This window comes from Mesocricetus auratus, unplaced genomic scaffold (genome assembly GCF_017639785.1).
Source record: "Mesocricetus auratus isolate SY011 unplaced genomic scaffold, BCM_Maur_2.0 Super-Scaffold_100691, whole genome shotgun sequence".
NCBI lineage: Eukaryota > Metazoa > Chordata > Mammalia > Rodentia > Cricetidae > Mesocricetus > Mesocricetus auratus.
The window spans coordinates 59,444,049-59,467,218 of NW_024429267.1; the positions used below are offsets into that span (position 1 = coordinate 59,444,049).

The 23,170-nt window shown below is 47.7% G+C and overlaps 1 long non-coding RNA gene and 1 pseudogene across 1 annotated transcript; one reads left to right on the forward strand and one right to left on the reverse strand.

Moving 5' to 3' along the window:
* Positions 1–4: 4 nt before the first annotated feature.
* On the forward strand, positions 5–1,200 carry LOC121137586. Its single transcript, XR_005874882.1, has 2 exons — positions 5–287; positions 733–1,200. It is a non-coding gene; the product is annotated as an uncharacterized LOC121137586 (long non-coding RNA).
* Positions 1,201–14,499: 13,299 nt separating this feature from the next.
* LOC101833791 lies at positions 14,500–21,721 on the reverse strand (annotated as a pseudogene).
* Between the last annotated feature and the right edge of the window lie 1,449 nt (positions 21,722–23,170).

Here is a 23,170-nt window from a genome sequence, read left to right on the forward strand (position 1 = left end):
TGCATTCCGCGTCCCGCCCCCTGCCTGCAGATAAGAGCTTTATCTGGAAGAGGAAGTGCGTGCTGGAGGCGCGGTTAAGGAGGGAGCTGTCTCTTCCTGTGTGTGTTGAGTAAATCTTCTCAGTCTGGCAAACCCTTGGCGGAAACTCAAGGACTCTGTTAGAGCACGGGCGAACCTGGGTCTGGCTGGCCTTGCCCTCCCCTCTCTCTCTCTCTCCCTCTCTCCCTCGCTGAACCGATAGATTCCCTTGTTGAGGGACATCCACGTGCCTGAAGCTAGCCAACGAGGTAGGTTCCCTTACGTGACCGCTTTCTAATGTGGGACTCATCCCTGAAGGTGATTGCCTAGGTCTAACGATCTGCATCAAGGTCCAGCAATCAAAATTCCCCACCGGAACTTACCAACCCATCCTAGCTCATTCTAACGCAAGCCTCTCCTGGGTAACCTTTTAAAAACCACTCCTGCAAATCTACTTGCTGCTTGTTTCTGCTCCTCCAGTCAGATTCTGCCACCTTGTCTCTGCCTGGCTTAATAAAAGATCTTTGTGTGTTGGAAATTGGTGTTTGGGTGGGGTCTGTGCCTAACCTGGAGTCCAGAGGGGAGCAAATCCCTTCAGAACCCCCCACACACACCCCCAAGAATAACTGTCAGCTCAGACAGTTCTTATATGAAATTGCAGAGGCGGAACTAAGGTCACAAATGGTTCAACTGAACACCCTGGTCGTGTTGCAGGAATTTCTGGGAAACTGAGTCACCGAGCCCTATAGCTGGATAGAGGCACTTGGATCACTCTGTGACGGGGTCGTCCCTGGCCTTGAAAGACCCCAACCCAGGGCCCCCAAGGAAAAGAAAAACAAGGCCAGGCTGTTGCCTAATGGAAAAACCCAAACCAGGTGCCTCGCCCAGCTGGCACCTCAAACAGGATGTCTGCGGTCACCAGAGCAGTCATGGGACCCGGATAATTACTGAAGCGTGCCATATTTACATCTTGTGGTGATACCAGGCAACTACCCCTGCCCCCAAAATGATCTTAGCCTGCGCTTAAGTAGCCAATGAAATGCCTGTTGCTATGCTGATACTTATGTAACCATTAAGACTCTATAAATATGTGCTCCCTGCAAGCCCCTTATGCTCTGCACCCGTGTTGCAGTAACATCCGCCGGCGCCTGTGTACTCAATAAACCACCTCTTGCTTTTGCATCCAGTGGTCTGGCTCCAGTTCTTGGGCAGAGGGTTCGGTTTGGTGCCTGGCGCTTCGGTGCCGGGGTCTTTCAGCCTCTGCTTCCAGTTCCATGAGTATTCAGTTAAAGCAAGCTATAATTGTAGGGAAAAGGGACCAGTCAAAGAAACACACCCTGAGCAGAGCCAAAGAAACACACTTTGGCCCTGCAACCACAACCAAAGAAATGTATCCTGACCCTAAAACCAGTGCCAAAGGAACACACTTTGTCCCTGGAATCAGAGTCAGTGAAAGAAATACACCCTGGCCCTAAAATAGGAGCCAAAAGGCTAAAAAGGACCAGAGAAAGAAACACACTTTGGCCCTGAAACCAGAGCCAAATCTGACCCTAATCCTGTAAAAATGTAACCAATCCCGGAGCAGAGCTCTAGCCAATCTGAGCTCAGCACTGAAATTGGACCAATCCCTACTCTGGAAAAAACTTCCCCAACCCCAGAAATCCCTATATAAACCCTGTGTATGTTCAGCTTGGCTGGTCCAGCTGTCTTCCAATAAACCCCTTTGGACGAGCTTCTGGTGAAGATCTTCTTTTGCGGCGGCGACAGAGCAGAGGCGACCCTGGGCAGAGCAGAGCAGAGCAGAGCAGAGCAGCAGCGCTGTAACACTTGCCCGGGAAACCTTCCTTGGCAGAGCAGAGCTGTTACACTCTGCTCCTGGCTCCCTGCTCTCCACAGAGCAGCAGCGCTGTAACACTTGCCCGGGAAACCTTCCTTGGCAGAGCAGAGCTGTTACACTCTGCTCCTGGCTCCCTGCTCTCCGCTCTAAGCTCTCCAGGAGCAGAGCTGAACTGTAGCAACTTTGCCGGAGAAACCTCCTGCCTAGCAAAACTGCTACACTAGGCGAACATCCCCAGCTGGAAGACCCTGTCCTGCCGGAGCGGAGCTGATACAACGGAGAAGCCTTTCTCTGAGGCAAGGCTGTAAGCTGCCAAGCTTACTGCAACCTGTGGTGGTCCTTGGCTCCTGAGCTCCAGGATACCTTTCCACCTGAGCTGTGTAACACTCAGTATTCTGTGACTCCCGAGTGCCAGAATACCTGACCCACTCCTGTTCCATCCTGTTCTGACCCATCCCGAAACGCTTACAATAATACTGGGAAGATGGACCCTGGCCAGCCAGATCCATTCGCGTAGACTGGCTGTGAGCTCCATTAGCCAGGTATCTAGAAAAGCCAAACCCAGAAGGGTATATCATACTTTGCACCTTTGTCCGTTGGGGGTGGGCATAGATCCTGACGTTTTTCCTGCCCACACATCGTTGTAATAATGCACATCCTACACAGTTGGGGTCACCACCCTTGTTTATTGAAGCAAAAGCAGTCCGAAGCGTTCCAGGAAGTTATCTGTCCTTTTGGGACAGATTGGAGCTTACAGGTTGGCTATAGCCCTTACACTCAGGTTACGAGGGGAAAGACAGAATGCTGTACATAACAAAAGGGTTGGGCAGGGTTAAAATTCAGCTACCCCACCTATGCAGCGTCTCGAGTTTCTGGATAGTGCCAGTGGGCAGGGGATCGGGCAAACAGAACTGTTGTCAACGCTGGACAACTTTCTTAGCTTTAACGTGGCAGTTTGGGTGGGTGGGTGGGTGGGGGTTCCACATTCCCTCCTCTTCCAATCCCTTACGACCCTTCTAAAGGAACCCTGTGATGCTGGTGGCAGACCTGGAGTCTAATAACTAATATCCAAGTGAACTAGAAGATTTATAAGGCATGGCCCAAACAGGAGAATCATAACCGAAAGCACCACTTGGGGTGGGGATAGGAGCAAACCTGTTATGCCTGTATCATGAACTCCCAGAGACCAGAAGAGAAGCAAAGAGCCTTTATTGCTAGCTCAAGTTTTGTTGTTGGCAAAGTTGGGCTTTCCTTGCTGATACTCTGTACCGTAGGTCTCCCAGAATTTGTAACAGGTTCATTGTGCCTTTTAGGCATTTTTCTCAGTCAGCTGCCTCCATCAGCAAGTCATCTACATATTGCAACAGACTGATGTCTTGGATTTGGGTTCTGTACTCACCCAGATCTTCATGTAATGCCTCATAAAAGATGGTAGAGGAGTTTTTAAAACTTCAGGGAGTTGAGTCTAGGTGGCACTTGGGAGTCACAGAATACTGAGTGTTACATAGCTCAGATGGAAAGGTATCCTGGAGCTCAGGAGCCAAGGACCACCACAGGCTGCAGTAAGCATACAGCTTACAGTACTGCCTCAGGAAAAGGCTTCCCCAGTGTATCGGCTCTGCTCGAACAGGAGAGGGTCTTCCAGCTAGGTTTGCCCAGTGTAGCAGTTGGAGAAGGTTTCCAGAGTGAAGTTGCTACAGTTCAGCTCTGCTGCCAGGAGTGGAGAGCCAAGTGTAACAACTCTGCTCTGCCAGGGTAAGGTTTCCCAGGCAAAAGTGTTACACCCTGCTCACTCTGCTCTGCTCTGCCAAGGGTCATCTCTGTTCCGCTGAAGCTCATAAAGGGTGTTTATTGGATGGGAAGAATCCAGGAAAGTAGCTGCCTCTACCAGAATGGCAGAGGACAGCCGGGTAGCACCAACAACCTCAAGAGGAACAGACAAGGGTTTATATAGGGCTTCCAGGGTGGGGATTTGTCAGATTTCAATGCTGAGCTCAGATTAGCTAGAGCTCCTGCTGGAGGATTGATTAGTTTTCTGCACAGGGTTAGGGTCAGAGTTGGCTCTGGTTTTAGGGATAAAGTGTGTTTCTTTCTCTGGTCCTTTTTAGCCTTTTGGCTCTAGTTTTAGGGCCAGGATGCATTTCTCTCACTTTTTTGTTTTGTTTTGTTTTTACGAGACAGGGTTTCTCTGTATTGTTTCAGAGGCTATCGGTCCAGCCCGGCCTCGAACTCACAGAGATCCGCCTGCCTCTGCCTCCCGAGTGCTGGGATTAAAGGCATGCGCCACCACCGCCTGGCTTTCTTTCACTGACTCTGATACCAGGGACAACGTGTGTTTCTTTGGCATTGGTTTCAGGGTCAGGATACATTTCTTTGGTTCTGGTTGTAGGGCCAAAGTGTGTTTCTTTGGCTCTGCTCAGGGTGTATTTCTTTTGTTGGTCCCTTTTCCCAATCCCCACCCTGGAAGCCCTATATAAACCCTGTGTCTGTTCGCGCTACCAGGCTGTCCTCTGCCACTCTGGCAGAGGGCAACCACTCTCCTGGATTCTTCCCTCCCAATAAACCCCTTGGATGAGCTTTGGGTGAAGATCTCCTTTTGCGGCATCGACCCTGAACAGAGCAGAGCAAGCAGGGCTGTAACACTTTTGATGGGGAAACCTTCCCTTGGCAGATCAGAGTTGTTACACTCAGCTCTCAGCTCTCCCGAGAAACCTCCTGCTGAGCAAAACTAGTACACTGGGTGAAAATGCCCAGCTGGAAGACCCTGTCCTGCCAGAGCGGAGCTGATACACTGGGGAAGCCTTTCCCTGAGGCAAGGCTGTAAGCTACTAAGCTTACTACAACCTGTGGTGGTCCTTGGCTCCTGAGCTCCAGGATACCTTTCCACCAGAGCTGTAACACTCAGTATTCTGTGACTCCATAGTGCCGGAATACCCATCCCATCCCGATCCAGCCCGAAATGCCAATAGGGTGTAATACCTTTCTTTGCTTCATGGAGCACAGGGTATTGGCAGACCCAGTTAAGGTCTTGATTTCAACGTAAATTGGAGGCTGGTGTCATGCTTGCCCCATGCTGACCCCCATCTCTGCCCATGCTAGTGGGTATTTCTGAAGCCAGTCCTTTATATTAGGTTTGGGCATTATTGGTTATTGGTGGATTCTATATTCCTCGGCCAAGTTACTTGTGACCAAGGACTTGAACTGGCCTCCCATCTTGATGGAGTAGAGTGACCCTTTTATCAGAAAATGATCTGAGCTTTCGTTTTAATAAACAGGTCTCAACCCAAGAAGGGATAGGGAAATTCTGAAACGAAAGGGTTACCCATCCTGTTCCTAAGTGTACTGTTCTTCAGGGAGTCTGTGAATAGGGTTTTGTCCCTGTAGCTCCTTGGACACAGGTGGTTTTGGCAGGCATGGGTCCTCCTGGTTTTAGTAGGACTGAGTTTTCCACTCCTGTGTCTACCACGAAGTCACCTGCTTTCCCCTCTACTTTTAGGGTTACCATGGGCTCAGGAAGGGGACCCGAGCCCCATCACTCTCAGTCACTGTCCCCAATGTATGCCGGTAGGACCTGGGCATTTTGGGGGTGTCTGTTCCTTTGCAGACAGTCCTTGACCCAATCTCCTTCCTCTTTGCAGTATGTACATTGGTTTTTCCCTACCTTTGGTTTAGGCTTCGGTTCCTCTTCTGTGGTTTGTCATGGAGTTTGGTGTTACGGGGAGGTTGAGCGGCCAGGAGAATCTTCTCTAGCCTGTTCTGCTGTTATTCTAGAATTTTGGCATGGACTCTATCCCATCTTCTTTCTCTTATTTCTTCTTTTTGTTCTGGTATTTCTCTCTTATTATATACCTTTCCCGCCACTGCCGCTAGGTTCCCTAATGTTCTTTTCTCCTAGTCTGCCTAACGATTGTAACTTTTTCTTGATGTCAGGCACTGCCTGGTTTATATAGGCGAACATAACTGTGTGTGTTGTCCTTTCAGCTTTGGGATCATAAGGAAGTATATCTGTGGAAGGCTTCCTGGGGTCTCTCTAAATAAGCTGCTGGACTCTCATCAGGTCCCTGCCTGAGATCATACACCTTAGACATGTTAGCCGGTTTCCAAGCCACCACTTTGAGACCTGCTAACAGAGTCTGGCGATAGACTAGGAGCCTCTCCTTACCTTGTGCCATGTTATAGACCCAATCTGGACGACTGGAGGGAAAGTTGGCTTTGGCGACAGCAGGGGTCAATGGAAGGTTCCCTGGTGGGCACCAAACTGATTTCCAGGATTCTTCCAGGATTCTGTTCCATTCCTCAGCAGTAAATAAGACTTTGAGGAGTTGTTGGCGATCGTCCCAAGTGGGCTGATGAGTAAAAAGGACAGTTTCTAAAGGTTTTCTGAAAAGGAGGAATTCTGTGCACGCCAATTGTAAAGATCACTAGTGGCAAATGGCCAGTAGTGAAAGGGCTGGTTCCCTGCCTCATCAGGGGGGCCCACTGGCGAAATGGCAGGGAAATTGCCTCTGGTTGTGGGGTTGCGCCCCTCCGACTTCTGGTTGCCTGAGCCAGCCACTTGGTACAGCATTTCAGGGGGGTCTGGCATCGTAGAGTCTGACTGTGTGGTTGGATGATTGTCTGCCTGGAGTGGTGCCTGCGGTGGTCCAGGTCATGGGTGGCTGAAGAAAGTAGGGGGGAGGAAAGATATCAGCCTCCTCTGTTCCTCCCTGGAGAATGGTCTTAGCTGCTTCCTTCTTTATGGGGAAAACCTGTGAGGCAGGAGGGGGGTGGAGGGTGAGGGAACAGAGGAGACAGCGGGGCAAAGTGAACAGATGGGGAAGAAACGGCTTAACCCAGGGGAGGGACCCAGCAATTCAATCAATGAGTCCCCGACAAGTGATGATGTAGGGGATTTGATCAGTATATCCTGTTCGTGGTCTGAAAACAATCTCTTCGACCCTGGTTATGAGATTTAAATGAAAAGACCCTCCACATGGCCACCCAACATTAAATGTAGGCCATTTGGGTGAACAGAAAGTAACCCATGTGACCTTTTTTTGTTTTGTTTTGTTTTGTTTTTACAAGACAGGGTTTCTCTGTATTGTTTTGGAGGCTGTCAGTCCAGCCTGGCCTCGAACTCACAGAGATCCGCCTGCCTCTGCCTCCCGAATGCTGGGATTAAAGGTGTGCACCACCACCGCCCGGCTCCATGTATCCTTGTTGACGTTAACATTGTTCCTGTCTCCCAAGTGAGCCAAAGTCAAGTCAAGAGGTGAGGATGGAGTTGCACCCCTTTTCAGTCCTGATGGTGAGGATGTCAGCAGAAAAACAAACAGAAAAGAGACAAACACAGCAGCCAGACAGAAGGGCCTGAGACAAACTACCAGTGTTCTGAGACAGATTATCAGAGTTCTGAGACAAAATACCAGCATTCTGAGACAGGGTACCAGCGTTCCTTGGAATTCAAAGGGTCGGTTTGGCTCAGGCTCTATCTGGTCAAAAACTGTACGAATTGGACGAAGGCCCACCAGGGGCTAATTGTCCTCAGAACTTTCAGAAGAACAGTTGGGATCCAGGGATCCCTACGGGATGGCCCCAGATGGGCCCCTGTCCTGAGGAGGAAGAGGGACATCACCTGGTTCTTCCAGGTCTACTTAATAGCATGTCTGCCGAGGTACTTGTGACCTGCACAGAGTTTGAGTCAGAGAGCCGGCAAGAGAAAAAGGAAAATTAGCAGAGAACAATCTAACTAACCCAGCTGGGTGATGAAAACCTCAGGGTCTGGGGTCCAGAGGGTCCTTTGGGATCCCAGACGAGCCACCAAATGCTGTACCCAAGTCACAAGGATCCCCACAGAGACCAGGGAGACAGACCACCCATGCAAAACCGATGCAAATGCGCAAAGTTTATTGATTGTTCTATACTACCGCAGGAGGGACCCCATCAAGGAAGTTGATGCAGCAACCTCCAGAGGGGGTGATGTTCCCTGTCTACTGCTAGGTTTTAAAGACAGAAGTTACAGGATTACATCAGTAGGTACGGGTTGGCTTCTGATTGGTTGACATTTGGGGAACAATCAAGAAATTTTTCAAAGTCATGTTTTTGGTGTGTAATACCTGTGTACCCATTTTTCTCATAAGTTGATGCTGGGAGGCAACATTCAGTAGTTTCTATGGCTTGCAGGTGGTCTATTGTACCAATATTTTTCAGAATTGAATTTCCTGGAGACTACAGTGGAGTTTCTTTTGCAATCAAACAGTCCCCAGGATCCAAGTACCTAGGAGGCTAGGGGGAGGAATTGGAGTTCCTTTGTGTTCAGTTTTTACTCTAGGCCTGTTGCATACAACACAGTCTCCAGGAGCTAAGGCTGGGGGAATGGATGATCTAGAGTTTCAGTTCTTCACCTACAAAATGGAGTCAGATAGGTTCCTCAATACATGTTGAGAGAGGTGGTCTGTCCCGCAGTCCTGGTGACAACACCCATAGTTATTCCCCCTGGACAGCAAGTATGGGCAGGATTTGAACCACCATTGTATTATGCCCCAATGTTGGAGAAACTCTGGAAAAAGAAATAGGACATGAGGAGTTGTTTACCCTCTAGGTTTTCAGGGTCTAGATTAGTATGTTGTTAGAAGACCTTTGTAAAGTGTCCTAGGAATTGAAATGGGTTTTTGTGTTTGTCCGGGATGAACTCTTGGAGTTTATATGTGTGTGTGTGTGTATACATATATATATAATATTAATGTTATATTAATATATATTAATGGCTTAAGGGGAGCTTTACAGATACTGACCAGGAAGCTAGTTGTAAATTGATGTCTAGCAAGAATGCCTCCATCCTGTATTGTAGTTCCATTCAGTTGGTTGGTCAAGGACCACCTCAGTCCCCAATGGGTATGCTTCGTTAATTTGGTGTACATCATCTGCATGTGCTCTAGCCTGTTCTCAAACTTGTGTATGCTCTTCGGGAAGAAGGTTGTTAGTTAGAATCATATACATGTCATGGAAGGTAAGACTGTGGGTTTGAGTAATATATTGGAATTCTTTAAAGTAAACAGAGGAGCCAGAGGCATAAGACCTCATTCTTTTTTCTGCCCCAGCCCTCGGGGTCAGTCAACAGGAACCCTAGGGGAGGGAGTGAGAATGGGGGGGGATGGGACAAGAGACATGAGAGGCAGAGACAGGATTCTTGTCAGGGTCCTCCCTCCGGCCATCAACGATAAATGGATGCCTCATGTACTAATAAGAGAAGATGTGACTCAACCCTCATAGAGAGTACGTGACTCTGGACCACACTGCTACCTCTGCCAAATTCCAGAACAGGCCTGCAGCTTAATTAGCAGTTAAAGATTAGCCCAAGAGAAAGCCCTCAATTCCGCCAGGAGTTAGTCGAGGACATAGGAGAGATGGAGACAAAGTAAGAACCTACGGTCAGGTTACCTAGTAACACTGGAGGTTCTACCCCCAACCTTTTGCCCTGCGAATTAGGTTTCCAGGTGGCACAGAGGGTTATTCCTCCCACTGACCTTTGCTCCACCAGGCTCATTGCAGCTGCAGCACACCCCCATTCCTTTCCCTCCTCCCTCCCCCTATATAAATCCCTTTGGGGTGAAATAAAATTGTTGCCTTGATCAGACTCATGTCTTGGCGTCCGTCCTTGTATCCCCTGCCCCTCATCTTTTTCCTGGGTGTCCACCAGATCCATGTTGAGTGTCCTGTGGGTCGGGACAGATTCTGATGAAGTCTCATTTATTAAAAGTACCAACAGGGCGCCGGGCGGTGGTGGCACACGCCTTTAATCCCAGCACTCGGGAGGCAGAGGCAGGTGGATCTCTATGAGTTCGAGGCCGGGCTGGACCAACAGCCTCCAAAACAATACAGAGAAACCCTGTCTCGTAAAACAAAACAAACAAAAAAAAGTACCAACAGGGCTTAAGCAGGGCATGTGGCAGAAGGGTGGGGGAGCAGAAGTTCTCCTTGGCAGGATGTGTTGCATGAAGACAAGTCTGCAGGGCTGATCATATGGTTCACAGGACGATAAGCAGACACGGAGAAATAGACACTTAACTAAGCGATAGTCTAAGAGTGCATTAGGAATATTAAGATGGCTTCTATCATGCAATCCTTATTTAGGTCCCTCCACAGGTCCCCCTTTTTTGTATAAAGTAAAAAGGCCATAAGCTGGGATATCCTTGAGTGGGCCGTGCCTGTCCGAGGTCAGAGGATCTTGTGGATCAGGAGTGTGCAATAGCCCCTGCCCGTCATTGGAGATGACATCACATGATGAGCATTCCCGTCTTAGGGGGCTGTCGGGATGGGACACCCTCTGTCCTTCCTCTGTTGCCCGTCATTGGCTAACCAGCCCAGCTCACCAAGGAGGAGATCAATCAAAGGTGATATCATAGCTATATAATTTAAGTCGTATGTGATTCAGGTTCATCACAGCTGTCTCCCGTCTCGGCAATGTCAAGATGATGATAGTACACCTGTAGTGGCTGTATCTTGACAGAGTCCATTTGACTCTTTTTTCTTTTTTTTGTTTTGGTTTTTCGAGACAGGGTTTCTCTGTGGCTTTGGAGGCTGTCCTGGAACTCGTTTGGTAGTCCAGGCTGGTCTCGAACTTACAGAGATCCGCCTGCCTCTGCCTCCCGAGTGCTGGGATTAAAGGCGTACGCCACCAATGCCCGGCCCATTTGACTCTTAATGAATGACATCAGTTTATTAAAAAGGAAATGTCCTAGTGATAGGAGAATTAATAAGCCTAACAAGGGAAGAAGGCAGGGCAGAAGTCCACTCCAGGCACTCCAAACTGGCAGTGTTTCCCGAGTTGTTGTTCTGAAAGGGAGGCCAATAGGAGGACAGCCCCAAGTATGACATGGATCTTCATTTCTGGAAAACAGAAAGGAATAAAATTCTCAGGAGGGGCAATTCCTCATGGAAGAACTTATGTTATCATCGATTTGTTTTACTGGCAGATTTCATTTCTTTTGGAGTGTATGCATACCGATCCTCATCCCCATATTAGGACTGGATCAGGTCCGTGCCAAATGTTATCTGAAGAGTCTTTCCACATAACTGTGGCAAAAATGTTATGTGTATCAGAGTGCCAAGACTGTGTGGTGGCAGATTTTCCATCATTATCCAAATTTTAAAGATTAACACTGAAGAGAGCATGAGTCAGAATACTCCTTTGCATTGCTTTCATGGACTACTAAGTTCTCCCTTTTAATTTATTAATAGTTAGCTTGAGTTTAAGGTTAGCTCTTTCTACTATACCTTGTCGTTGGGGATTATATGGAATTCCAGTGACATGGTTGATAGCTAATTGTTTGCAGAAGGTCTTAAAATTGGCATTGGTGCTGGGCGTTGGTGGTGCATGCCTTTAATCCCAGCACTCAGGAGGCAGAGGCAGGCAGATCTCTGTGAGTTCGAGGCCAGGCTGGACCGACAGCCTCCAAAACAATACAGAGAAACCCTGTCTCGTAAAACCAAAAAAAAAAAAAATTGGCATTGGTGTATCCAGGTCCATTTTCAGTCTTGATTTGTTGAGGAATGCCCATGACAGAAAATGCAGCTAGCAAATAGCTGATTACATGTTTAGTGGTTTCTCCAGTTTAAAGAGAGGCAAAGATAAACCACTACGTGTATCTATTTTAACATAATATATTTAACATGTCCAAATTCTGTAAGATGGGTAACCCATTTGCCAGAGAGCATTGGGCACAAGTCCCCGAGGATTAACTCCCAAATGGGTTACAGGTGCCTTCTGAGAAGTTTGTTACTATATGTCTAGCTTGTTCTCTGGTAATATAATACATGAGGCATAAAGTATGAGCATTAAGATTATGAAACGAATATCCTTTACATGCTGCTTCAATGCGTGTATTGTGGACGGAATCAACAGTCAGAGCCACGAGACAACGGGTTGCTTGGTCTGCCCAATGATTGCCTCTGGATAGGGGTCTGGGGAGACCCAAATGAGCACAAAGGTGCCCCGTAAAGAAAGGAAACTTTCTAACTCTTATGAGAGAAGTTAGTTGTCTGAACAGATTGCCAGTCTCAGAGATATTAATTTGACCTATAGTCTCTACAAATGGATCTGAACAGGCATTTATAAGCACTGTCAGTATAAATGTTAGGTGATTGATTTGGAAAGGTAGTAAAGGCAGCTACAACAGCATGTAATTCTGTTAGTTGGGCAGATGAACCCCCCCAGATTGAAAACTAGTAACCTCACCATTCCAGGCATAAGCAGCTATCCCCGTGGAGGAGCCATCAGTAAACACAGTCAATGCACCTGGTATAGGATCTAGGAGAGTATTTTTCAGAAAAATAAATTCTTGACGATTGGTAAAATCAATTAATTTATTAGGGGGATAATGGTAGTCTATATCTCTTATGTAATCGTCCAAGGCTATGGGTCAACTTTCTGTTGTTTGCATAAGCCAATCAAGCTGTTCCTTGGTATAAGGTTGGATAATAATGTTTGGCTCATGGCTAAAATAAGAGTTGGCCTGATCTCTGCCTTTAAAAATGATATCTGAGACCAATTGAAAATAGGGATTTAGCACCCTTTTGGGGCTGACTGGTAAATGGACCCATAATATGGGAGCAGTTTGCAAAAAACTGGTGGTTGGAGACTGAGCTGTTGTGCAAACAATGAACCACAGGGGACGATTGTAATCAAGAAAAGTAACTGTTTGAAATTGTATGGCTTGTTCAACAAAAGTTACTGTTTTGCAGCCTTCACATGAAAGTTGACAAGGTGAGGTGGGATCTGAATTGTTCTGGTATTTCTCTCTTACTGTAATTCATCTTTGCTAATTTTTAAATGAGGTAGTAGCCAATTAATATCTCCCAATAATTTTTGAAAATCATTAAGGGTATGAAGCCTGTCTAATCTTGAAGTAATTTTCTGAGATAAATTCTTTTATTTTTGGTTTTTCAAGACAGGGTTTCTCTGTGGCTTTGTAGGCTATCCTGGAACTAGCTCTTGTAGTCCAGGCTGGTCTCGAACTCATAGAGCTCCTCCTGCCTCTGCCTCCCTCCCGAGTGCTGGGATTAAAGGCGTGTGCCACCACCGCCCGGCTCGAGATAAAATTATCTTCAAACATTTAAAACATAGATAAGTATATGGATCTTTTGTTTGTTTGGTTTTGGTTTTTTTCGAGACAGGGTTTCTATTTATTGCTTTGGAGGCTGTCCTGGAACTCGCTCTGTAGAACAGTCTGGCCTCTAATTCATAGAGATTTGCCTGCCTCTTCCCCCAGAGTGCTGGTATTGAAGGTGTGAAGTATAGGGGTCTTTGAGTTGTACTTTTTCTGGCGCTATCTGTAATCCCCTTTTTGTTAGAGCATCACATAACTCTTTATAACAGGATAACACTTTATCCCCTTTTTGTCCTACTAAAAGGATATCATCCATATAATGTATAATACACATCTGTGGCCATGAGTCCCTAACTGCTTGATGGTAGATGCTACAAAAGATTGTCAAAGTGTGGGACTATTAGCCATGCCTTGGGGGAAAACATGCCATTGGTACCAGCACATGGGTGCTTGAAAATTTGGTGAAGTTAAACTAAAAGCACAGTGATTTTAGTCATCTGGATGTACGTGTATAGTAGAAAAGCTATCTTTGAGGTCTGCTGTGATCTTAAAGTGTCCCAAAGGGACTGCAACAGTTAAGGGGAGACCTGGCTGCAATGCTCCCATTAGGACCATAGTTTTATTCATAGCTCTAAGATCTTGTAAAAGACGCCATTTTCCAGATTTTTTCCTTTTTATTTAAACAATTTCTTTTTAAAGATTTGTTTATTTATTATGTATACAGTGTTCTACGTGCATGTATGCCTGCAGACCAGAAGAGGGCACTAGGTGTCATTATAGATGGTTGTGAGCCACCATGTGGTTGCTGGGAATTGAACTCAGGACCTCTGGAAGAGCAGCCAGTGCTCTTAACCATTGAGCGATCTCTTCAGCTCCTCCAGATTTTTTTCTGTTTTCTTTTATTTACTTTTGAGATGTTTTTCAGCTTTGTGGTTGGTTGGCCAAATTTTTAATTTATCATTCCATCGCTGTTCCAATCTTGTAAATACTATTTTGGGGAGTGAAGAGACAGAAGATTCTGCAGATCCCCAAAGAAAAGACAACAAAATCGGGAAAGACAGTCAAAAAAGTTAAAATAAAGACCAGCATCCATTTGCTTTAAACTCATTGATCATTGAGCGAATGGTACCTCTGTACACAGCATCTAGTCTAAGTGGGTTTGGTTGCTGTTTGGTTGGCTTTTAGTACTAGAAACAGAGATTCAGTTTGAAAGACACTTTGAAATCCAGTAGCAAACACCAATTCCCCCCCCCCCCAACTCTTTCTCCCCAAACCCTAGCTTGGTCTGAAGGGGCAGCATGATCCTTTCTCCACTTTAGTTGGGCAAGATTTCTGTGAAAACACCTTAGAACCGCTTGCCTCACTTATCAGGCAAATTTGGGAGGGAAGAAGCCTTTATGAAAACTACTTTTGAACGACAAGGAAGACTACTCCTCAGGTTCAAGTCATACTTTTAAACAGGAGCTTGTTGAAACGCTTAAGAATTCCAAAATGAAATTAAACGAGTTTTAACTTTTTTTTTGGTAATCTCTCAAAAGCATAAAAATGCAGTGGAAGTTAATTAACAGCGGGAGAAAAAAATCTTAAAACGGTAAAAATATAAGAAAAACTACTTGGGTGGGTTCCCCGGAAACCGATTCTTTTCTTGACTTCGGACACGAGTCCTGAGCCTGGCTGGCTCAGTACCTGCTCCCACCTCCCCCTCGCTCCAGGTGGCTTCCCACTCGGCCTCTGCTCCTGGACTATATAGGAGTCATGCACTGAGTCGGGCAGCATCGTTCCACAGACGGCAGCAGCCTGCGCACCAGTCTGCCCACGCGAGTAGCGCTAGCTGCGGTAGCTGTCGCGGCCGCTGTTGGGCGAGCAGCCGCAGTTACTCTTCATAGTCGCCTCCATCGTTAGGGGGCAGCGGGCATCGGGCAGGGCCAGCGCCCGCGGGTCCCCGTAGCTGTCGAAGGGGTCTGAGTAGGGGCCTCCGCTAGGATGCCCACGTAGTCAAGCTCGCGGCCCCCTGTAGCCGTTGCATGCTCGCAGTAGCCCCTGGAAGGGCATTCCTAGCACGTGCTCGCTTGAGTGGCCATAGTCATGATAGGTGTAGTCGTGCAGCGAGGGTGCGGGTGCCGGGCACTCGGGTAGTCGCAGCTCGAGTAGCTCTCCCGGAGCAAGTAGCCCTCGTCGTGCGGGCCCAGGTACAGGACGCGGCGGCAGCGGCAGCTCCCGGTGCGCTGCTTTCTTGGGCAGAGGCCCTGCCTGGAATGGCGGTGGCCCACGCATCAGCAGCATCGGGCCGGTAAAGGTAGCAGGTTGAAATCCCCCGTGTAGCTGCCTTCGTGGGCGGACCCGTCCCGGGAGGGAGGGCGCACAGGACCCTCGGACGGCCGCACCAGCCGCTCTCGAACACAGGCTTGATGGCCTTACCATCCAGGGACTTGCCATGCGTGTCTCTGGTGGCTGCAGCCTTGGCGTCCGCGGGGTTCTTGAAGGTGACGAAGGCGAAGCCTCTGGACTTGGAGGTTTCTCGGGGCTTTCTCGTTGGTTTCGAGGTTGAGACCTCTGATGAAGAGTAGCCCCAGGCTTCAACCATGACGTCAGTGGTGGCAAGGGCTGTGGAGACGCAGACAACAGAGAGCGAGGACCCAGATTTTTTTTCCTAATAGCAAAAATGAGGGTATTCCAAGGGGGAAGGGCTAGGTATAATATGGCCAGGCTCAAGCTGTTCCTGTACCAGCCGTTGAGTGGAGGCAGCCTTCTCTGAGGGAAGAGGCCGTTGATCGACCCAAACGGCTTCATCAGACAGCCATTTGATTTTATTTGCATGGGCCACAGGACAATCGACAGTCCCTAAGAAAAATATCCTAAGCCTGTGCCATCATTTTTGAGCACTGTAAAAATAGGCTGTCCAATGCCAGTCTTGTGTTTGCCCAAGTCCTTATCGGGTGTGAAGCCTGTCTTAAGCATTTGCATGGTCACAATTTTATTGCGGCTACCCATGATCATACCTATATGGGACAGCAGATCTTGACCGAATAAATTAACTAGATTCTGGTAACAACATAGGGCTGTATTTGTCTAGAATTGCATTCAGAATCTTTCCAGGTTAACAGTTTTGTACTACATTAGGGGTTTTTACTCTGGCCTATGCCTCTTAGGTGTATTAGAGTCTCTTCTAGTGGACAGGCTGGCGGTCAGTCTTCTCTGATGATAGTGATATCTCTGCCAGTGTCCACTAGACCAGAAAAATCCTTACTATCTAATATTAACTTCATAGTGGGCTTATTATTAGATATGGCTTCCATCCAATATACATCTGAGGACCCAAAGCCATTGGCGCCTCTCTTATTAGCTATACTTTTGTTATCAGTAGACAGTAGGGGGAGAATCAAAAGCTGAGAAAAATGTTGCCCTGATGGGAGAGTATTTGCCACCATAACCTTGATCTGTCCCTCATAATCATTATCTATTATTCCTTGAAAAAGTTGTAAGCCACGCATGGTTATGCTGCTGTGACATAATAATTAGCCCAAATGTTTTCTGTGGCAGGGGACCAAAAACCCCTGTTGGAATAGCTTGTACACCCATTTCTGGAGTGAAGACTGTGGGTGGTGGAACCGAGGTCCAATCCTGCACTACCTGGTGTTTCTCTACAGAGGGTTGAAATGGGTTTTTGTTGGCTTGAACAAAGCTGACTGCCCCATAAACTCGTGTGGGTTTTAGGACCTGGGGCTGGCCCCTGTACCCATTTTCCTGGTTGCTATTGGGAGCAAGAGGCTGGCCCTGTGTGTCAGTTTTAGATCGACACTAATTGGCCCAATGTTTTCCTCTCTTGCATCTTAAACAAAGTCCTGGGTCAGGGACCCTTTAAGGTATCCCCTTTTGCTTTTGTGGGCAGTTTTTGAAAAGTGGCCTGACTCACTGCAACTAAACCATTTGTGTGGGAACAAGAGACCTTGGCCGAAGGCCCACTTCCCCATCAGCCTGGGAACAGACAGCTGTAACCCGTAGAAAGCATGTTTACTAAAAACAATCACAAACAGAAACATGTTTACCGGAGAAATACGTTCCTGATGTTTTCTGGAAGGGCTTGCCCACAGGAACACCCTGACCCTGACCTTTCTGATGACTAACCGCCTTTTCCTGATCCCCCCAACCCTTCACCCCCTACCCCCGCCTCTGGTTTCAGGATATATAACCAGCTGGGGTAAGAATAAAAAGAGCCTTCTTTCACCGACTGGTCTCTGTGTCATCATTCCCGACACCCTCCGCAGATTCTTGCCCCAAGCTGCACAGGAGCGGCACATTGGTTTCTGCCCGGATTAGATAAGAACTGTCCCACAGTAGTGCCTTGCATAGCAGCTGCCATGGTGAGTTCTTGCTGATAAGCCGTACCCATCTCAGCACATAGGCGACTGTAGCTTGGCAGGCAGAATTAGCATTTTCACAAGTCAATTGTTTAACAAAGATGGTGCCTAAATCTGCATTTTCCAAAAGCCTTCCTCCTGATGTTAGCAAGCGGTGGACAAAGTCTGAAAAAGGCTCTTCAGGCCCTTGTTTGATCTTAGTGAGGGAAGAGCCCATGAACCTTTTAGCAGGTAGTCTCTTCCAGGCTCTCGTGGCAGCTGTTTGAATTTGGGCAAACAGTCCAGGTTCATACTGCATTTGAACATCCTCTGCCTCATAATTTCCTTCCCACATTAACATATTTGCACTCCAGTTATTGCCTGCCCGGACATTTCTTGTTTGCAGTTTCTTTATAAGCTTCTGCAAAATCAGACTTCCTTAAAAGGTAAATGAAAGACCTTAATACACCCCCCTTGAGACTCAGAAGGTTGCCTCAGTGGAAAATTCCCCCGAGGTCCCCTAGGCAGGGAACAAGGTCAGATAGAAAAGAACATCTGGTCCAGAGTGCTGATGTAGGAAACCAGCAAGCTGTTGGGATAAGCTTAATTTTGACCTTGTGGTTTCTCCAGGAAGGTTAAATTATGTCTGTGCTTTTTATAATACCCCTATTGCTTGCCAAGATCTGCACCTGCGGCGGCTCCACTTCTTACAATACCCCTATTGCTTTGCTTGCCAAGATTATGTATATAAAAAGAAAACTGAGCCAGGCATTGGTGGCACACGCCTTTAATCCCAGTACTCCAGAGGCAGAGGCAGGTGGATCTCTGTGAGTTCGAGGCCAGCCTGGTCTACAGAGCGAGTTCCAGGACAGCTTCCAAAACAATACAGAGAAACCCTGTCTTGAAAAACCAAACCAAAACAAAACTGTCTTAAAGCCCTGTGCACTAAGGCTGCTGGAGTGCCTGCAGACACCTGTGTGAACAATAAAGCTCTTGCAGTTTGCATCCAACTGTCTGGTTATTGAGCTCGGGACATCGCAATGCTTTGGACCTGATTACCCAAGGTCCTTCAGTAATTTACCCCTGCTAAGGTTGGTCTAGTTAAGGTGTACCAGTTGGAGGAGTTAGCCAATTGTTTGCCACAGATTCTATGATGGCAGTGGTATAAGTAGACGTAGCCCCATATTGAGAGACTGCAGTTTTGACTTCTTTGATTACATTGAAATAGAAACCAGCGTGATGCCGCCAAGCAGTGCCTTGTGCATCTGTTGTCTTGGTTACTGGAAAAGCAATAATATTCTCTGGTTCTGTCTGATGTTGGTGGATAAAAGGTGTCTTAAGGGCAGCCCCCCTGAGAGGTGGCTTGGCAACACCTTTCTGAGAGGTATTAGTGAACTTGCCTGTTTTTAAACTCTCTAGCTGGGTGAGCAGGTCTTGATGTTCTGTTTCTAATCGAATCTCCTCTCTAAGATATTGAATTTTGTCCTGTAGCTCCTTTTGAGGGTTTAAAACTGGGCAAGCCAGAGAGGGGGCTGTTGGAGGAGGTGTATAAGGCAGAGGCCAATGTTCTGCTAATAGAGGCCAGTCTGGGTCATGATATTTAGCTGCCTCTTCCTCCAAATCCTCCCACTCTGAGTCACTAAGACTATCTTCCATAGGCTGTCGATTTTTGAATAATTTTTTAAGTGAGGGGTATATCTTTTTAACTTTGGTCTGGCTCCCATATCCTTTTCGGTCATGGGTTAGGTTGGAGTATCTTTTTTACGATCTTATCCAGGGTTTGTGGGCTAGTCTTTTGAAATCTCTTCTGAGTTATTATCAAATGACGCAAGGTCCTGCTCCTCACTAGGCTCTGCTTTTTCTGTTTCAGTAGGTTTTAAGTATTTCTCTCCTTTTATTATATTTGCTACAAAAGGGTCATGCTGTTTCTGGGAAATAATTTCATTAATTAGATTCCAAAACGAAAATGCAGTTGTAGGAATCTTTTCGGGGCCAAAAGTTTTATAGTAATCCTTTAAAGCATCTCCTACTCTCTTCTACATTTTTTTTTTTATCTATGGTCCCTTCAGTGGGAACCAGGGACAAACTTCCTTAATAAAAACAAAGAACTTTAACAAATCCTGTGTTTTACGCCTAATCTCTCGCGCCTTAAGTGCCTTCTTGAGGCCTTCAACAAGCAGTTCATGTTGACTCATGTCTTGTCCCATATCGTGGCTCACTTACCGAGGTCTCGGTTGCTGCGGCAGGCTCCCGCCTTGCAACTACTTGTTTCTTTTCTTTTTGATGTGGCCGGCTCTCCTCAGCAATGCTCTTCACTGAAGCCCTTGTACCTGGGCTGCCACATTGGGTGCCACTTGCCCTGCCTGCGGGGTCAGTCAACGGGGACTGTAGGGGAGGGAGTTAGAGTGGGGAGACAAGAAACGTGAGAGATGGGGACAACACAGGGTTCTGATCAAGTCTTGTTTTTTGAAAGTACCAACAGGTCTTAAGCAGGGCAGGTGGCAGGAGGACGGGGGAGCAGAGGTTCTCCTTGGCAGGATGTGTTGCATGGAGACAAGTCTGCAGCTGGGGGAGTCTGGACCGCAGGGCTGATCATATGCTTTACCGGACGATAAGCAGACACGGAGAAATAGACACTTAACTAAGTGTTAGCCTCTCAGAGTGCAGTGGGAATATTAAGATGCCTCTTATTGTGCTGTCCTCATGTAGGACCCTCCTCATTTTTCTATTTGAGAGAGTTCACTTTATGCAAAGGGGAAACACACCCAATTAGGCCATCCATCCTGGCAACCTCCACTGGGGGTGGGTTAGGTCAGGTAGGAAGAGGTAGAGGGGGTTCCATGGCAGAGTAGCAGGGGGCAGTGCTGAAGACTGCCAGTGAGGTAAAAGTGGGTGCCGGGGAGGGATGGGTAGAGCAGCCTGCTGCTGGAGAGGGAGAACGAGAGACCCAAAGAGCTGGAGGAAGAGGAGGAGCTGGGGGTTGAGGGTAGAGCAGGGAGTAGAGGTCTGGGATCATTAGTGGGATCAAAAAGAGTGGAGAAATCATCCAGTTTGGGCTGCATAGCTAGGGGGAGCTGGGTAGGAGAACAGGAAGAACAGAGAGAAACCTCAGAGTAGAGCTGTGTTTGAAAACAGTTCACCTCTGCGAGGTAGCCTCACTCCTGCCTTTCCAAACCCTACCTTCAAAGAATCCCCAGCAAAGAAAAACATCCAGAAAGTCCAGTTTTGCCATACCACATTCCTGGCAGTTGTGATGGTTCTTCCCCTGAAGCAGCCAGCTGCCCAAGTCCCCGCCCAAGCTTACTCTACTTGAGCACAAAACTGCCTAGAGGCAGATGCGTCATCATCCCTCAACTAAAGGGTATGTGGACGCCCTGCTTTAGTTCGGCCATGTGATTTTTTCCTGCCCCTTCTCCCACCTAAATCTCTGGGGGCTGGAGGAGTCACTAGGAGTTGCTTTTGCCCAGAATAAAGCTGGTCTTTTAGTTTTTAAATTCGGCTTGGTCTGGCTTCCTGCATCAGTGGAGAAACCTATTGTTGGGGTACAGAAAACCTATTATTAAGAGAAAGTTTGGGCCGGGCGGTGGTGGTGCACGCCTTTAATCCCAGCACTCGGGAGGCAGAGGCAGGCGGATCTCTGTGAGTTCCAGGCCGGGCTGGACCGACAGCCTCCAAAACAATACAGAGAAACCCTGTCTCATAAAACCAAAAAAAAAAAAATAGAGAAAGTTTGGGTGTAGGGAATCTCTTTCCATTTCCTCAAAGGTCCTGAATAATATTGGGATATAGGTTGCCATTAGGTGGTCATTTGGATTGATTATCTAAAGGATATTGAGGCCAGATTTGACTGCAGAGGCAGGTATGTTTAGAGGTAGTTAAGTTGGGGGCTGGGTGAAGGGGCCAGACGTCCTCTAGGAGGCATCCCACAGAGAGAGCCACAAGGTATAGATGATGCTGTTCCTATGGAAGAAAAGGAGAAGAAGGTCGCAAGCCTATAGTCAAGGGCATCTGATAACTCGGGAAGGACCAAGAGAAGACCAGACCACTTAGTGGGCTGTCACCACAGACAACAGGGATTAGAGCAAATAGCCAGAGGAAACTCGGTGCCTGGTACTAGGACTTCTGAGTGAAGCCAAAAGGCAAAATAGCAGAGCTTATTTTAGGAATAACTTTTTACCCAAGGGACAGGGTCATGAGTGGGGTCGGTGAAGAGGGCCATCCATAGCCTTAAAGATCACAGCTGGAACTACCTCTGCCTCCAAGAGTACCAGATGCTCAACAGCCACTTCCTCAGACTGGGGGGGAGGGTTCATCACACTGACCTAGAGCAATCACTTACCAGTTGCCTGTGATGGATGGAGAGCTGAGCAATTGGTGAGCCAGAAGGTGAACTGGTTATGTGTGGAGCAGATGGATAGGGTCCCGGTGTGGCTCAGAACCTGAGGGGAGCACCAGCATCGAGAGAGTCTATCCAAGTCATGGAACCAATGAAAGGGTTTTGCAATGAAAGAGTATCTCAGCTATTAGGGGCTGTGGTGGTTTGATCAGGAATGACTCCCATAGACCCGTGTGTCTGAATGCTTGGCCCAATGGGCGTAGCAATGTTGGGAGGAGTAGCTGTGGCCATAGTCAGCCTGTTCATCTGGATGTGGATCTCTCCGCTCCTCCAGCACCGTATCTGCCTGCATACATACCACCATGCTTCCTGCCCCGATGATGATGGACTAAACCTCTGAAACGGTAAAACCAGCCCTAATTAGATGTTTTCTAAGAGTTGCCATTGCCATGGTGTCTCTTCACCCTAACTAAGGTGGGAGCCAAGGAAGACCACAGGAATCACACCACGCAACAGATGTCATAGGAGAGATTTATTGTCGAGGGGGGGTGGGTGCAAAACGGCTGCCTCTGAGTGGGGATGGAGAGACAGCGACAGACTCAGCCTTGATGGTGGCTGTGGTGGAAGCTTCACCGCAGCCCCTGGCATCCATATCCACAAAGAGTCTGGCATGTTCTGGTGGAAGTTCCACTCAAGCCCCCTCCCCTATCTCTCGACAAACCCTGTTGCAGCTCAGAAAGGCCGCCAAATGATGATCCCTCTCCCAGAGATGCTCAGGACCACTCCCACAGGGTATTTAAACTCTCCCCCAGAAAACAGACTCACAGTTTTCCAGTCTGTCTTTCCCACCTCGTCTCTGGGAGGCTATAAGGCCACTCAGGAGCACTGTATCCATTAAATGTGGGATTTTTCTAATTCGGTTTGATTTGGTCTGATTTGGATTGCTGCATCGGCGGAGAGGCTTATCAGCATGTAGAGTCTTTTCATCTGGAGGTCCCACCAAGAGAGCTGTTCCCCCCCCACCCAACTGGCCCAGGGCCACATGGTGGGAAAACACCCTCTTCCCCTACACCTGCTCTCTGCCAGGCTAAGATCAGCTTTTGACTGGGTATATTATCTATTCCAAGTCATTGCCTTTGAAACCCAGGACCTCCTGCAATTTTCTGGGTGTCCTGCCAAAGACACAGTCATGCCAAGCCCCCAAACTGTTACTGGGACAAGGACCTGCCTTGTCTAGTGGGAACCCTTCTTCAGAAGACATTCTGTTCAAGGGAATATCCCATACCCCCTTCTGTTTTTGACCCAGGGTTTACCACAAAGGATGCATTGCCTAGGCTTTGTGGTCCAGCATTGACTTGTGAAATGGGCGCCAGCCATTCAAAGCCAGATCCCCAAATGCCCTTGGGATGCTTTTTACAGAATCTTTTAAAATTGGGGCTGTCTGACACCATATGTTCCAAATGCCTGATTTCTCTGTGCACTAAAGGCCTGGCCTCAATATAACCTTGACAATGGGACAGGATGTCCTCTGGTGGGGTGGGGGTGGGGGGGTTTG